This window comes from Podarcis erhardii (genome assembly GCF_964252035.2).
Source record: "Podarcis erhardii genome assembly, chromosome: 17".
Taxonomy (NCBI): Eukaryota; Metazoa; Chordata; class Lepidosauria; order Squamata; family Lacertidae; genus Podarcis; species Podarcis erhardii.
The window spans coordinates 8,558,730-8,576,080 of NC_138515.1; the positions used below are offsets into that span (position 1 = coordinate 8,558,730).

The 17,351-nt window shown below is 49.3% G+C and overlaps 1 protein-coding gene across 4 annotated transcripts in view; it reads left to right on the top strand.

Annotated features, from left to right (window-relative positions):
- Positions 1–9,587: 9,587 nt before the first annotated feature.
- KANK2 (KN motif and ankyrin repeat domains 2) overlaps positions 9,588–17,351 on the top strand; it is a 79,490-nt gene continuing 71,726 nt past the window's right edge. Inside the window, exons 1-2 of one of the 4 annotated variants that reach the window (XM_081844909.1) lie at positions 9,593–9,642; positions 9,814–9,892. The gene's annotated coding sequence lies outside the window, so the exon portion shown is untranslated. The other 3 variants (XM_081844910.1, XM_081844908.1, XM_081844911.1) reach the window with 3 other exon arrangements.

Here is a 17,351-nt window from a genome sequence, read left to right on the forward strand (position 1 = left end):
CCCCATTTTCTTAAATTTGAATCCCCCAAAATAGGGGGTGTCTTATACATAGGGGCGTCTTATAGGCGGAAAAATATGGTACTCCACGGCTGGATCTGTTATTATAATAGTACCTCAATGTCCAATTGGAGAGGTCCTTCCATGTCTTGGCGTAATTCTGAAGGGACGCTTTCATATCTGGGGAGGGCCTCCTGGGTCTTGCAGGAGTTAGCATTGCTGGCCCAGAACATTTAATGGGAACCCCATGACTTTGGGATGTTTACAGCAAAAGCAGAAAATAGCATCTTGTCCTTGTCTGATTATCTTAGCAGAAATAAAACAGAACAGTGAAGGAAGCGCTTTGCTAAGGCAGCTCAGAATAGAACAGTTGTTTGGGTTCACACACAACCTGTGTTACTCCCCCCCCCCCCCCCCGCACAAATTACTTTAAAAGCCAGAAGCGCCAACAACCATGTCTAGACACTGGGAGAGAATAAGAGAATATCTGCAGAAATGCGAGCTTTCCACTACAAAGGCCTTTGCTCAGAAATTTGTAACTGCAGTGACTCCCTGCTAATGGGGACAGGAGGTAATGTTAAAATTTGTGATTTGTCTTTAAATGGGGTAATTGTGATTAAAAAACAAAGCAGGGGTGAAAGGACTATGGACTCCTTTTGACACCCTCTTATTCCACGAACCAGGGGACGTGGGTGGTGCTTTGGTCTGAACCACTGAGTCTCTTGGGCTTGCAGATCAGAAGTTTGGTGATTCGATTCCCCATAATGGGGTGAGTTCCTGTTGCTCTGTCCCAGCTCCTGTCAACCTAGCAGTTCGAAAGCACACCAGTGCAAGTAGATAAACGGGTACCGCTGCAGCGGGAAGGTAAACAGCATTTCTGTGTGCTCTGGTTTCCGTCACGGTGTTCCGTTGTGCCAGAAGCAGTTTAGTCATGCTGGCCACATGACCCGGAAAGCTGTCCATGGACAAACGCTGGCTCCCTCAGCCTGAAAGTGAGATGAGCGCCGCAACACCATAGTCTCATCTGATTGGACTTAACTGTCCAGGGGTCCTTTACCTTTTTATCTTGTTCCATGAACCCTTTCATATTGCATCAGCAGAATGGGACAGGGACATGCTTCCGCAAGGTCCTTTGTCCCACAATGGGTGATTGGAAATCACTCCAAGCAGAGGAGGACTGTCAGAAGGGGATTATTTTCCACATGCCTAAACCAAGCATGTATAGATGTGTGAGTCTCTCTTGGTCTCTTGCTTCCTCTTAAGTCATCACATACATAACCCTCTGCCTGTTACTGGGTGATAGACCAAACCAATGGCTCTTAGCACTCCCTTATCAGTGTGAGACTTTGGCAGGGGTGTAATTTATTTTCCACACTTAATTATGGAGGAGAGTTAGGTTTTTCTCTTCTCTTTCTCCCCTGTGTACATCTCATTATATTTCATTCACACTAGTGGATATTTGACACCCATCTGGGTGGGGAAGAGCAAATTCACTTCACAATACAATCTCAGTTGCTTTTTAATTTGCACTGCTGGAGCACTTTTTAGGGAGGCTATGTTTTGCAATTTAACCTTCCCCCCCCCCCTTAAAAACAACAGCAACACCAAACAAGCTAAAAGCGTTTTTATGGTAATTGAACACTGGGGGATTTAAAAATAGTCCATTTTTGAAAATGTATGCTAAAATGCTTTTTCGTTTAACCACTCCACTATTGTGCGGGATTTCTGAATATTTTAAAACTAACTGTAGGTGAAAAGGCATGTTAGTGCAAATTTTAAAAATCAACTAAAAAATCAGCATGCTGCTAAAAGGGTACTTCAAAGGGTGCTAAGTGGGAAGGTTGAGAGATGGTGAATGGATTCACCTGCTTCACTTATCACATCCCTGTTCATGTAAATAAGCTCTCCTCTTTCTCATAAGCAGGCCCGAGAGTGCAGCACATGGCCTCTGAACATAGCCATTATGGCCCTTGATAACCTTTAACCTTCATCACGAATCTGTCTGTAATATTTTGGAATCCTTTTATCGTGGAGACCTGGATGCGCTCCAGAATTTGGCACCGCAAGGGCAACAGAAAGATCAAATGTCAATTTTTATTGTATCAAAAAGGGAAGTAACATACTTACCAAAGATGTTTGAACAGAGGAAAGAGTTAAAAAACAATTGTTCCAAAAGCATGCCTGAAAACACAGAAAAAGTAAGGAAAGAGAAATGTGTGTGTGTGGGGGGGTGATGTTGGCTGAATGAGAGAACAGGGAAGATTAGACTGAAGGATCTGCTTGTTTTGGAACAAGGGATTCAGAAAAGGAGAAGGGAGTTTGGGTAGCAATTTTGGAGAGTTTTGGCAGAGGTAAATCTAGGCTTTATTTCATTCGGGTAAAAGACCCCGTTTGGTACACCCCCACACACGCATAGGGTTGCCATATTTCAAAAAGAAAAAATTCCTGACACCTGCAAAAATAGTGATTTTATGCGCTTTGAGCTGTTTCCACTGCTTTTTCCATCGCATTGCCATACATCCGGGTATTCCCTGACATTTTGCCAATTCGGCAAAATTCACCCATGACGCCATTTTTACACCCAAAAACCAGGACATGCACACACACAGGCTGGGAGCCTCAATGGTACCCCTCTGGAAGCTTCACCCAGGGCAAAAAAAACCCCAGCTAGCACCCCGCACGGTAGCTATGACTCTGGCTTTGGGAAAGTTGTTAGGTAAGAACCAGAAGAGAGCCAGGAGGAGACTTTGGGGTAACAGCTGAGAATAAAAGCCCAGTTTTTTGCGGTGAGTGGCTACAGATAGTGAGGGAAGGAGGATCTGAGTTTGAGGGCTGAAAAACAGTGGAAAGAGGGAATGAGCACAGATAAGGAGAAGAGACAGCTGATTCCCACCCCACCCCCCAAGCCGACAGGGTGGGGTGAGGAACAGGAAATGTGGAATTATATATCCTTAGGGACTCCAAAAATTCCCCTTTGATAAGGTGAAATGCATCACTTTTTATGTTCAAGATGCACTTAAAGACAAAGATTGCTAATCCTGACTTCCTGGCAGTGAGTGGGCGTTAAAAGTTTTCAAATGGTGCCAGCCAAGAAAGGGGCATCCTACATGCCAGGGAAATGACTTCCAAAAAATGCATCTTATTTCGCTTTACAGGTAGGATGGGAAGAAAGAGGTTGGCATACCCATTGGGCTCATTTGGTGACAACCTCAGACCATTGAAACTATTTGATTAGGTGCAAAAAGGAGTGACATTTTAGGTGATCGTACCTTGTGTAACTGGGACGTGGGTGGCACTGTGGGTTAAACCACAGAGCCTAGGACTTGCCGATCAGAAGGTCGGTGGTTCGAATCCCTGCGATGGGATGAGCTCCCGTTGCTCGGTCCCTGCTCCTGCCAACCTAGCAGTTCGAAAGCACATCAAAGTGCAAGTAGATAAATAGTACTGCTCTGGCAGGAAGGTAAACGGCGTTTCCATGCGCTGCTCTGGTTCGCCAGAAGCGGCTTAGTCATGCTGGCTACATGACCTGGAAGCTGTACGCCGGCTCCCTCGGCCAGTAAAGTGAGATGAGTGCCGCAACCCCAATGGTCAGGGGTCCCTTTACCTTTACCTTACCTTGCATAACACTTCTAGAAGGAGCCCAATGTTCTTTTGTTTGCTTTAAATGTACAAATGATAACAGAGGCCGATGTGCAGGAGAGAGCAACCCAAGGGAATGCAGTCTGCTTGCGTTTCCCCAGGACAAAACTGAGCTTCCTTTTCAGGAGAAGGCTACCGTAGCAAAAGCTGGATTTTTTTGGGGTGTACTTCATAACAGATGTCTGTCCTGAAAGCAGCGGCAGAGGAAGCCGCTCGGGCGAACAGAGCCTGCGTGCGCCCAAGCCACCCTGTCTTTCTCAAGAGAGACGCGGTGGCCTGGGCACACTGCAGGCCCCACGGTGAGTGCCGCCTGGCATTTTGTCACCCCCCTCAGTGGTGACACCCAGGGCGGCCCACACCCATTGCATCCCCCTTCCTCCTCCTCTGCCTGAAAGCTGGAATATCATGCCTCCCACTGTCCTAACCACTGACTCAAAAAAACAAAGCAAAGCCCCAAGGAAGAGAAAACAGCGTTGCCAGAGATTTCCATATTTGTCAAGGATGTTTTTAGAAAACAGAGCCTTGGTTTTGAATTAGTGGGAAGCCACACCCTGGGCAGCACAGTTCAAGAAGGACACTGACAAACTGGAACGGGTCCAGAGGAGGGCAACCAAAATGGTCAAAGGCCTGGAAACGATGCCTTATGAGGAACGGCTAAGGGAGCTGGGCATGTTTAGCCTGGAGAAGAGGAGGTTAAGGGGTGATATGATAGCCATGTTCAAATATATAAAAGGATGTACATAGAGGAGGGAGAAAGGTTGTTTTCTGCTGCTCCAGAGAAGCGGACACGGAGCAATGGTTCCAAACTACAAGAAAGAAGATTCCACCTAAACATTAGGAAGAACTTCCTGACAGTAAGAGCTGTTCGGCAGTGGAATTTGCTGCCAAGGAGTGTGGTGGAGTCTCCTTCTTTGGAGGTCTTTAAGCAGAGGCTTGACAACCATATGTCAGGAGTGCTCTGATGGTGTTTCCTGCTTGGCAGGGGGTTGGACTCGATGGCCCTTGTGGTCTCTTCCAACTCTATGATTCTATGATTCTACCCTAACAATCTTTAGGCTGCAATCTTAAACATGCTGGTTTGGAAGGAAGGCAGGAAATCTCCCTGGAATCCATGGCCCATAAGATTAGGTCATGTAGCCTAGTGGACATGACTGCTTAGAAGGCATTATGTGTAACGGGGAACGTCCCCAGATACACTAATCTGCTTTATGGTAGCCATTTCAGCCCAGAACTTCAGGAACCGCCACTGTGATAGCAGAAATCACTCCAGGAAACTCAGATTTTAATCTGGGGACATGTACCTCATAGTATTCTTCGTGAGGGTGGAGAGGCTCAACCAGCTTTCTTCTCAGACCCTCCAAGTGTCCCTATTTTCCAGGGGCATCCCTGATTTAGAGAAGCTTTCCTGGTTTCATATTTGATCCTGGAAGGTCCCATTTCCCCTTAGGATGTCCCTATTTTCATTGGAGAAATGTTGGAGGGCATTATGGAGTTATCTGACTCCTGGGCCATCTGAAGGCAATCCTGTATAGGGAAGGGGTTTGGGTTTTTTTTAAATGTTTTATTGTGTTTTTATATATGTTGGAAGCTGCCCAGAGTGGCTGGGGCAACCCAGTAAGATGTCTGGAGTATAAATAGTAAAATTATCATTATGGAATGGGACGTCCCTATTTTCATTGGAGAAATGTAGGAGGGCATGTTCACTCCTTTCATGAAAGTGTGTTTAGAAATATGAGATGGATGCTATAAGGTAGACTTGCCACTTTTTAGCCCCACTGCGATTTCTACAGTAAATGCTCTTGTTCTTCCTGAAGGAACGACAGGCTTATTAACTACGAACTACAAAAATTGGGATCCCCTCCAAACCTGTGCCAGAATGACACCCAATGTAACATGAGCATCTCATTTGCTCATGTTATTTTCCCTCCTCCTCTGTTATTGAATGAATCACTTCCTAGCAGCTGTCTGCTCAATCTGTGCCCTCCCTTTGGGCGACATTCATGGGGTGACCACTTCCTGCCTGCTGCCCCAACTCTCTCCTACCCACTACCAATGTATCGATAAGAGGAGGGGGAAGCTGCCCCACCACAATCCCCTTGGGGTGAGCTCAAGAGGAACTGCTCTGATACAAAGGCATGCTAGCTGCTGGCGACTAGCTGGGAGGAACTGAACGGTTATCCAAATCACGAGACTGCCCACGCTCTCCCTTCTTCGATGTCTGCTGAGCTCTGTGTTTGGGGCAACCGCTGAATATCACAGATGTAATGGAATTGGAAATCTTTACAGGAAGGGCCAGGCCATTAAAAGGCCTACAGGGACTATTTTGTGACTCAAGGGACTTCTGCCAGCTGATCTACCTCCCAGCTTGTGAGAAGCTGTAAGGAGACCAGACCAACAAGCTTGTTGACCTGAAGCCAAGACTTCAACTATGGTCAGATGCATTAAGGACTGAAAGAAGGAAGTTGTCCTGGCTCAGTTAAGGGTTGGGCAGAAAGTTCCTTACCATCAGCATCAATTGAGGAGGAAGGTCCCACCCATATACATGCCTTGTGTCGTTCCTCTCCCTGTTAAATGCATCTTGCTGGAGTGCCCACTATTCTCAAGTGCACAGCAGATTCTGCAGGCGTGAGGAACCCATGGTCCCTCCAGAAGTTCCTGGACTTGCAGCTGCCATCATTCTTGACCATGGGCCATTGGCCATGTTGGCTAGGCCTAATGTGTAAAGGTAAAAGGTAAAGGGACCCCTGACCATTAGGTCCAGTCGTGACCGACTCTGGGGTTGCGGCGCTCATATCGCTTTATTGGCCGAGGAAGCTGGCATACAGCTTCCAGGTCATGTGGCCAGCATGACTAAGCCGCTTCTGGCGAACCAGAGCAGTGCACGGAAACGCCGTTTACCTTCCCACCGGAGCAGTACCTATTTATCTGCTTGCACTTTGATGTGCTTTCGAACTGCTAGGTTGGCAGGAGCTGGGACCGAGCAATGGGAGCTCACCCCATCGTGGGGATTCGAACCACCAACCTTCTGATCAGCAAGCCCTGGGCTCAGTGGTTTAACCCACAGTGCCACCCGCGTCCCTTAGGCCTGATGTGAGCTGGGACCAAGCAACATATTGAGGCCCCCGCATTCCCCATCTCTGCCTTTCTGCATACCCAGTTCTTTGTTTCTGAGTGACAAGATCGGTCAACAAGCTTTATTTGGGTCCCTGAGCTCTAGTGAATGGCTGTCTTCTTGTCAAGACCATTCAAATTATTAGGAACAAATCACTTACAAAGGAACTCTCCCATGTGTGCAACTAGGCTAGAGCACAGCGCATATGTGCCCAAGCTGCCATTGTGCCATAAACTTTGCTATACCAACTTAACTGCCCTCCTCTGGTCCATTTGCCTCCTCCTGAAAATGGTGGGCAATTGCAGGTTGTAGTCTGCCTGGAAGTGATAGAAGCTGTTGCTAGGCAGACATTTTCTCTCCCCAACCCAGCACCCCACACTGCCTTTGCAAGAGGCTGCCACTTTGGTTGTGCATGTATATTTCCTGAGTATGGTTCAAGTTGTGAACTGACTCCACAGAAGGGTCCTGCAGCTGAGCTGATATGAAAGTTATTTTTGTGGTGTTCGAGCTGCGGAGGCTTTTACACATGTGCAAAACATCCTTTGATGTTTCAGCAATCAAGTAAAGCAAGTGTGTGTGTGAACTTTCTCCCTGGAGGCTACTTTGTCAACTCTTGCTGTGCACTAAATTTAGCATTTCAGGGGGTGGGGGAACAGGCATCTCCCCTGAAAGCTAGCGCTCTCCTTCTCAACTGATCTGACTTGAGCAACAACCTATTTCTCTGCCATTCTTAAGCTTCGTGTGACTCCCTCTCCTAGGTTTATCCTTTAGATGGTTCTTCCTATTTTCTTTTCACATGGGAAGAGAAGGTGCTTGAGAAGCTTCCACATTAAAACACAGCTCTTTCTGCACCCTTCTGCGGAGAGAGCCACCACAGCGCCATGATCGGTATGCCAGCACAAGAGTTCTGACAGTTAAGATGCCCGGGGCGCATAGCTTAAAGGGGTGGAGTTGTCAGTAGGGGGCAGACTGCTTATGCCATATTACAAGCAGGGCACTCCCCCCCCCCCCGCCAGCCGGAACTCAGTTCCAGCACCTCTCAGGTTGGTGCCATTGGCATTCTAAGAGAATGAGGGAGGCATTCATAGCGAGTTCTAGAAAAACAGCACTGATAAGGAGGAATACAAAAATCCACTAAAATCAAGATTGCTTGCAGCTGATGTGCATTTAAGAGGAAGTTCAACCAAAATAAGTGGGGTTTTTACTTGACAGTGTGTACAGAGCAAGGTCGGCCCTTCCACGAGGCAGACTGAGACAGGTGTCTTCATGGGTGTGTCTCCACTGCCAAAGCAAGAACCCCACAAAATCTTGCAGAGGCCTCCCACGACCTTCCTGAGATCCCTTTCGCACTGGGGTTCCAGGAATGCTGTGTGAACTCACAGGGCTCTTGCGAGATCTCGCTGGAACCCAGAAGCCACAGCCATGCGACCCCAGCAAGGGAGGCTTGGGCAGAGGTGGCAAGGAGTGGATGGGTGGCACTTATGCAGGGCAGCACCTCCCCATTTTGCCTCAGGCGGCAGAAGGATCCGGTCTGGGTCAGAGGCTCCAGGATCAGTGGCTGCCAGCCTGACTAGGCAATCCCTCCACTGTCAGTTGTTGGGAATGACAAGCAAGGCAAGGGCAAAGGCCACAGCTCAGTGGCAAAGTATCTGCCTCACAAGCGGAAGGTGCCAAGTTCAGTCCCTCCAGATCAGAATCGGGGAGGCTCCTGCCAGAAATCCTGGAAAGCTGCTGCCAGTCTGTGCTGGCACTACTGGATTCCCCTGATGGGCTGACAGTGTGCTGGTCCCGAGGGTTAACCGTGTGGCAAGGTCCGAGTCCAGTCCGAGGTCGAGGGTGTGGTATGGAGGCTGTCCATCAAAGCTGAAGTGGGGTCCAAGGCAGGGAGTCGGGTGAGGTCAGGAACTCTGGCAGGAGAGCAGGACAGGGTGCAGTCAGGAACAGGCTACCAACAGTGTTGCTCCCGCAACTTGGGACTCGGGCTGGCTGGCTTTTATCTGTCCCGAGGCATAGGGCGGCCCCGATCCTCTGGTGACTCGCCTCTCCTGGCCTGGAGGCAAGCACTCCTCCTGCGGGAACTTAGTTCCCTCCGCCACTCTGCCCTGAGCCTCAGCAGCTCAGGAGAGGCTGGAGGGTTACCGGACCCAGAGGCAACCTCAGCTTCCCCTGACGGGGCTGAGAGTGGAGCACCTGCAGGCAATGGGTCCTCCATCACCTCAGGAGCCAGAGCAGACTCAGCTGGTGCCTGCACCTGAGGATCCAGCACAGGTGAGGACCCTTCAGGCTCAAGCCCCAGTCCCGGCTCAGCTGGTTCTGGAGGCGGGGAATCCTGCGCAGGCTGGGATCCCTCAGATTCAGCCTCCGAGTCCGAATCCCAGGCCATCACACACAGTCAGTGTGGACAATACTGAGCTAGAACAGTGTTTCCCAAATGTGGGTACCCACCTGGTGTGTTTTTTGGACTACAATTCCCATTATCCCTGACCTCTGGTCCTGCTACCTTTGGATGATGGGAGCTGTAGTCCAAAAACAGATGGGAGACCCAAGTTTGGGAAACACGGAGTTGTAGGGACCCCCGATGGTCTCACAGGGCTCTGCGTTCCCACGAGCGCGCAAACCCAGAAGACGACGCCCAGCTTAGATGGACCACTCTGGCCCCATCGGGGCGGCATAAGCAGGCGCCGTCCGCCCGTCCGCCCCGCTCGCGGGGCAGCTCCGCTTCTCCTCCTCCTCCTCCTCCTCCTCGCCGCTGCCCTTCCGACGGCGGAGGCGGGGCTTCGGTGGGAGGGGCGGGGTCTCAACGGGAGGGGCGGAGCCTCGCGCTGCCCGGGGGACCCCGCTCGGCGGGCGAGGCAGCTTCTCCAGCGCGGAGCCGACGGAGCCGAGAGGAGAAGGTACCTCGGGGAGAGGATGCTCCGCTAACCCCTCTCCCCCTCCCACTCCGGGGGCGCCGCTCCTTCCCAGGCGCCTCCCCAAACTTCGGCACCTTCTCAACGGCCTTCCCCCTCCCTTTTCTCTCTCCCCCCTTTTCTCTCCCGGCCCCCATCCCGCCCCTCGGACTCTAGGAAGGGACCCCAACAAGGCGGCTCCGGGAAGGCGAGAGACGGGCAGCCCTCCGCCCCGCGCGCGCGCGCCTCGCTCCGGGTAAGTCCTGAGGGGACGAAGTTTGCGCCCTCAGTCTCCTCAGCTGGCTTCTTTTATTTCGTTAAAAAAAGAGGGGGGTTGCCAATTGCCTCAAAAGCCCAGACAAAGCGAAAGACCCCCCTCCCCGCGCTGAGGGAAGAAGACGCTACCCAACTCCCCCCTCCCCCCGGTTTTAATTTGGTTTAAACCGCTGCTTCTCTCTCCCCCCCCCCCCCCGCGCGCGTTCCATGTGTGCGAGGGAAGAAATAGTCGGAGCGAAGGAACAAATGACATCTGTGTAGCTGCCTCTCTCTCTCTCCCGCCCTCGCTGCCTCGCCCGCCTTTCGGGCGGGGGGGGGGGTTGGAGGGGTTGGCGTCCAGCTGTTGGCCATTAGCGAGAGCCGCCCTCGCTGGGCTGGCTGGCAGGCAGGCAGGCAGGCAGGCAGGCAGAACTCGGCTTCTTCAAGTTGTTTTTTTCCGCGCCTCCCCACCCAACTCCTCGCTTGGGGACCTCCGGGGAGGGCAGCTTGGCATCGGCGCGCGCGCTCTGCCCGCAAGAATCGGTGGGGCAGCAGCAGGGACAAACAGACGGGAGTGGCGGGGTTTGGCACCCGGAGGAGGGGGTCAAATCTCTGGCCAAGATCTGGAGGAATGGGAGGGGGGTGTCGGTTGGGCTCCCCGGAAAATAGCCAGCGGGGCGGACGGGGGTGGGCTGGGGCAGAGAGAGAAGCATAATTGAGAACATCTGGATAGCCATCCTGCAGGAAACCAGAGCAGGCTGGGTTGCTCCATATCCCACCTCCAGCAGCCTTGGGAGAGAAGGGCATTCAGTGCCTTTCAAGTGAGTCCTGCTGCCTCCTTGGGGCCCCTGGGCTTGCTGAGCAACAGGAAGCATGGAGCAGCACTTCTGCCTTTATCAAAAGCCCTCTCCAATTTTTGAGCGCTCTCTCCATCTGTCCACAAAGTGTCTTGCAGGCTGGGTGCAAACCCTTTCCAACTTGAGCAGGCGCTCAGTTGAGCTAAGACACACCAGGTGCGCCCTGTTTCCGGACTTGCACTGAAATAGCAAACTACTGGTGGCCTTGATGGGCTGAGATTGTGTAGACTGAGGTGTGACAGACCTGAGGCCCTCCAGGTGTTGCTGGACCCCAGCTCCCATCAGCACCCCCCAGCCAGCATGGCCAGTGGCCAGGAATGGTGAGAACTGGAGTCCAGGAAGATGCAGCCAGGACCAGAATTTTCATCTTGGTTGCAGAGGGGACTTTGGTATATAGTGGTACCTCGGGTTAAGTACTTAATTCGTTCCGGAGGTCCGTTCTTAACCTGAAATTGTTCTTAACCTGAAGCACCACTTTAGCTAATGGGGCCTCCCGCTGCTGCCACCGTGCCGCCGCCGCCGCACGATTTCTGTTCTCATCCTGAAGCAAAGTTCTTAACCCAAGGTACTATTTCTGGAGTCTGTAACCTGAAGCGTATGTAACCTGAAGCGTACGTAACCCGAGGTACCACTGTATTGCAGAGATCCTATGGCAGAGCGAGGGATGTAGTGTGTCTAAAGCAACACTGTAGGATGACTAACACCCTCATAATGCTCCTGTTAGTGTAGAGGCCAGGAAACCCAGTGTCTGTGGGTCTGTGTAAGAGAGTTTTCTCCTGCTGCAATGTTCCCTCCAGCTGTAGTCCTTATTTTGTACCCAATGGAGTGGGTGGTAGTCGCTCACCAACAAAAGCAAAAATAAAGGGGTGCATTTTGGGAAACTTTTTTTGGGGGGGGTGTTGCTAAACCTTCCTGCTGTCCTAGTGAACAGAGAGCGGCGTTTGGTCATCTTTCAGCTGTTTACAATATTCCAGATCGAGATAAAATGTCTGTGGGCAGCCTTGAGTCTCCTGGCATAGCCCCTCCTAGTGGTTGCCAGAACATTGAGAGAGTTGGGATGGAATGCTGGGAGCTGGCTTCTGGGTCGAGATCCTGCTACAGAACCCTCTCCCACTTACTTATGCACAGTTCTGTGAACCCAACATGACAGAAGCTGCATCAGCATGCACTGCCATTGTTCTATCGCAACCTTATCCTCTGGGTAGCTTTGGAGGCCCTGTTGCAGAAGGAAGCTGTTTGGAGTAATGCAGACCTGAAAATGGTCCCCAGTGGAGTTTCATGGTGTAAAGCTAACAGACATGTAAAGCAAGTTTCCCCAGGATACAATCAAGTGTTCACTTGGGAGAGAAGCTTAGTGCTGGCAGAAACTAATTTTTAGGGGGTGTAAGGGTAATGGTAATGCTTCACCCAGGCCTTGTTGTAGAATAGCCCCCCAAAACACTACATTCCTCTCTTCTTGACTGTAGTGTTGCAACAAAATATTATTGGTTCAGAATGTGCCTCTGCTCTGCTCCGCAGGCAGGGAAAGCAAGGCAGGAGGCAGGGAAGACAGACTGACATAGGATATGGGGCTGGGCCAAGCTGCAGGGGGAGCGGGAGAACCAGAGGGTGGGAGCGTACAGATGCGTCACCCCTACAGAACACCCAGATGCTTTGCAAGGGCTGTGGTTTATTGCTCTCGCTTGCTGTTATCAAACCGTGGAAGCTTGTCCTTTGCAAATCTCTTGCAAATTGTTTGTTCAAGTGCTAAAATGCCTCCTCGCTGATGTTGTTTCTTGCCACTGTGAACCTTGCACATGCCCCCAAATAAAGAGTTAAGAGTTACCACGACGAGTTGGATTTGGAAGAGTTTTTCTGTTTCTATACGTTGTTTCTGTCCCTTTGCTTGTCTCTGGACATGATACTGTAGGCTTGTATTGTCTTCAGAGGAAGGAGAAAGAAGTTACAGTTGTGGGTGATGGGTATTGCCTTATTATCCCAAGAACAAATGAGAAATAAAGGGAGAGAGATGCTTCTAGCCTTCTAGCCTGTGGCCCAAATTAAGTCTGCCAGTGGTCCTAATCTGGCTTGCACAGTCCTCCGCCCCGCTACACCCACCTGGCATCATATGACAGTCAGGTGGGGCAGGAGGACACTCCCAGGAGTTCTTCTGCAAGCGGGCAGGCCTTGCATTTAATTGACACTTTTCACATTTGGCACCAAACACAAGCCCCCTCTTTGAGAATGCTCCACCAGGGGATCACAGTCAGAGGGCTAGCATTTGATGCAGAATGCAAGCTGGGGCTGCAAAGAAGGAAGAGAGGAATTCAGAGTGTGCTTAGGATGTGCTCTCAGAACTTCCTTTAAAGTTGGATCATGTTAGGCTGCCTGTCAAAGTGGTCCATGAAGGATGGGCCAGTTCCCGGTCCAATGTGTCAGCCGGATGCTGTTCTCCACCTTGGCTCTAATGCTGCTGCTGCTGTAGATTTTCAGGAACCAATGGGCAAGAAGTAGGAGAATAGCAAGTCTGGATTTGTGAGTGGCCTTGAGCCCCCCGCCCCCGGGAGGAGTAAAACCTGCCACCACCTTGCTTGGTATTTGTTTCAGGCAGGGTCTCTGGCAAGGCGGAGAAGTCTCTCTTCTCAGTCCCAGGACTTAGTGTGTGATGCAGAAAGAGTGGAGAGGAAGGGACATTTTTCACTGACACAGCTGGGATTCTGGAGCAGGACTCCCAGCACATAAGGTGCAGTTTGCAGAATGCCTGGAATTGAAGGCTCTGATCTTTAGAAAAAAGGTGAAGAAATTGTATGTGTGTGTCCTTTGAAGCATGCTTTTGGGTTGCCTTGGCGAGGATATCTTTGTGATGCCTGGTGTGATTCTCATTAACTACTTTCCACTCCTGACTCAGCCATAGACTTGCTCTGTGGCTTAAGAGCACCTTTCCTCCCTCCCAGCTTCTGAGAAGGGAATAAGCATGGCTGGCTAGCTGTCCTCTGGGCAGCTGTGGGGGTGGACAATTGGCGTACGGAAGTGCCTTCCTTGAAGATAGGAGAAGTGCAGGTGGGATGCACAATGTGCAGTAAACTGACAACCTCCAGTTGGTCAACAGCATCAGTGACTGTTCCTGGCCAGATAATCACAGTGCCATTGCTGGGAAGTCTTCAAGTAGAGGCTGATGCTCTAGCTCTGGATTCTCTACGTATTTGGACAGGAGTTGGACTAGCTAACCCCCAAAGCTTCCCTCCTCCTCCTCTCGTGTTAGCCTGTTAGATATTAGTGGTACAGAGAGTTTTGAGGCACCCTCCTAGTGTCTGGACACACACCCGCAATATCCTTTTGGTCCAATGATGTAGTTCAGGAATGCAGCTGCCTCTGGCTTGGATAATACCTGCCTAGTAGCATTTTGGAGAAGGAAGCTGGTCATCCTGCACTTTCAAGGCTGGATCCACCTGTCTCCTTCCAGCTGTTGTTGGGCTTGAACGCCCATCATCCTGGGATCACTGGCCATGTTTGCCAATACATGGTAGCTGACATAGCCTCATGCTGTGTTGTGCCCTCCTGGGGACATGGTGATAAAGATGGTGGCAGTGGGGGCTTTCGTGAGAAAGCAGGTATGTCTGGAGCAGTAGTTTGTGTCCTGGCCTCACCCTGTTCTTGTGACCTGCAGATATCCCCTACTGTGTCAGGAGCAGGATCACAGCTGGAGGATGAGCCGATTAGAGAGTGATTAAGAATTAACTAATTAATGGTCTTCTGTGGATGGCTTGAAGGTCTAATTGAGCCTGGCTCATTGGTGGTGACAGGCAGTGGCTGTAGAAAGCCCTTTTGCACACACATACGACTGTAAAATGAAGAGGCGGCGGCTTTTGGTTTTTCAGTGTGTGTGTGTGTGTGTGTGCTCTGTCCTGTGTCTTGTCTGACAAAATGATGCGGTCTCTCTGATTCTCAGGGCATGAGAATTAGCCACACTAAATTCTCTTGTGAGAGGAGAAGGGCTCTCAAAGTGTCGCTCTGGCCCAGCATTTGAAATTTGCCAGGCGCCAGGTACATTTTGAACCTGGCTATCGGTCAGGGTGGCACTTGACACCACCACCACCTGGAGATGCATGCCTGGGGATCCTTGGATCTTGACTGTTTTTACACACTAGCAACATATCCTGTAGAATTCTATCTGCTATATTTTATCTGCACAATCAGAATGGATTTCAGGAACCCCAAAGTCGTATCTGGCCCCAAAATGGCAACTAGGCATTCCATTTTGGCAAATGTAGCCCTGGTTTAAGGAGCCATTTGGCGCCTAGCTCATATATCTAAATTTCTAACAGCGCTTTGGCCCAGAAGCTGTCCTTTCTCAGATAGATCTTTGCAGAAAGCAGCCAGTAACAACACAGATTTTGTCCCAACTCCAAATTAGCCAAAGACACAAAGAAGAAATTTTGTGCTGGGGCAGAGGAGTGCAGTGCTTTAACTCATAGCTCTATTGCTTGACTTACTGAATGAATATTCGTATGGACGGGGTTGGAATTCTGGAAGAAAGGGTGCAATAAGACCAGCCTATCTACTTATTTTAAATGGTGGGTCCAGCCTACCTTTTTATCTTGGGGTCTTAGGGACTGTTCACATTATCACCTTAGCGAAGTTGCTCTCAGGGCCTCGGGAATTTCACAGCTCTTTCCTCTCTAGCTGTTCACGTCAGCACAGCTTCATTAGTGTCAGATTAGTTTCCATTTGGGTTCACCCCGGGGAGCATCGGCCAGCAGGGATGTCTTTACCCTGTGCAAAGGCGTTCACCCCTTATGTAGAGTTATATTAGGAACAGCTTAAGAACTCCAGTCGGTTTGAGAAACAACACATAAAATAGTAGTATTTCGAGGCACAATCCATTGTCTCTTGAGACAGACAGATGCCAACAACAGGATACGTGTGCATTTTGGATAGTGCCATGTGAACATGGATTAAAACCCTGCACTGGAAAAGAAATTACTGCACAGGAAACAGGAGTGTGAACACAGCCCAAGTACTTAACACCTGAGTTAGGTTTGTAGAAAACAACAGAAAAAGAGAGCAAGTGAAATATTTAGAAAACTAACTTTTAGTTCATTAATTTGTTTGCAAGCAAAATACAAATGCACAAACCCATATTGTCTCTCGGGCCAATTAGATAGACTGCAGCAGACTCCAGAAAATCTCCTGTATATTTTTTGGCATATGTTTGTTTGGCTTGTCTCTTGATTAATGCCAAATGAGGGCCTGCAAGGAGCCACAATTTGATGTGGGGCCTCTCTGCTGCTTGCGTTAGAATTCCAGCCCTACATATGGGGATGTAGAGGGCAGGGCTATTGGGTGGGAAATGTTATGAGCACCAACTTAGAATTTCATCCTAAGGGGGAGGAGCAAGACGGTCCTGTAAAAAGCTCACATTCCTCTTGGTTTTAAAGTCCACCCATTCTTAGTTGGCCATTACTCCTCTGGGTGGGTCTGGCTTCCCACCAGAAAGTTCTCTGGTATCGCTCAGGATTGTCCAGCGGAGAAACAGGCTTGCTCAAGGTGAAATGTGATCAGTTCTGTATGGTCCACCCAAGAAATATTACCCAGAAACTTAAACCTTTCAGTGGGGACTACTTTTGCTGTCCACACTGGCGGAACAGGGCACCCTCAAAAGGTGATGCAGATGATAGCTGAGCACATCCCAAGCCAACTCACTTTAATTGTGAACCTTAGAATGCATAGACCACACTTTCATTGATATTGAAGTGAATGATTGCACTTGGGTTTGAAATTCAAGGGAAGAAGATGGCATGCAGTGTAATGTTTATATTTAAGAGAAGCCATGGCCCATATGCGCTTTGAAAATGATTTTGCACCAAGGCATAGGAAGTCCTGTGCCAATGAACTGCAAATTCAGCACCAAGAAAGTGCTGATTATGATTAATGGACATTAGTGTGATGCTGGATAAAAATCAAGTGGTTACCAGCTGTAATGTAGAGATTGAGTAATAAGTCATAATAAGTTACAACAAGTTATAATAAGGATTTGCTGAATTAAGAATTTGAATTGGAATACAAAAGGGGGAGGTGAGAGGAGGTCTGGGAAACAGGTTAATGGAAATGAGTAATGGAAATTATATTTGTTTTAACTGTTCTTTTTGTTTTTGTATTTTTGTATTTTTATTATTTCTTTTTTGTGTATGTTTAAATTTTTGTATTAATTGGAAAATTTAATAAATATTATATTATATATATATATATATATATATATATATATATATATATATATATATAAAAGATTATGTTATCGGGTTAAATGAGAGCAGGCCAACACAAAAATACAATAGGTTCCTTTTGCCTGATGGTTCTCCACTTGGGAACTTTCTTGCAATCTTAATTTGATAGGTTAGCAGGGAGGAAGATCTAGGGAAAGAAGGTTTGGCAAGAGATGTCTACAGACAGGGAATAATCATCTCTTCCCGACGCAGCTGGTTGAGTCTTGAGTCAGAATTCTTCTGCAGCCCAGCATTCCTCAGCTCCTGAGTGGCCTATTGACTTCACAAGAACAGGTGCCTTCTCTCTTGGAGTGATAGCCAATGATCATGTCCCAGAGCAAAGCAGGTGGAGATGACAAAT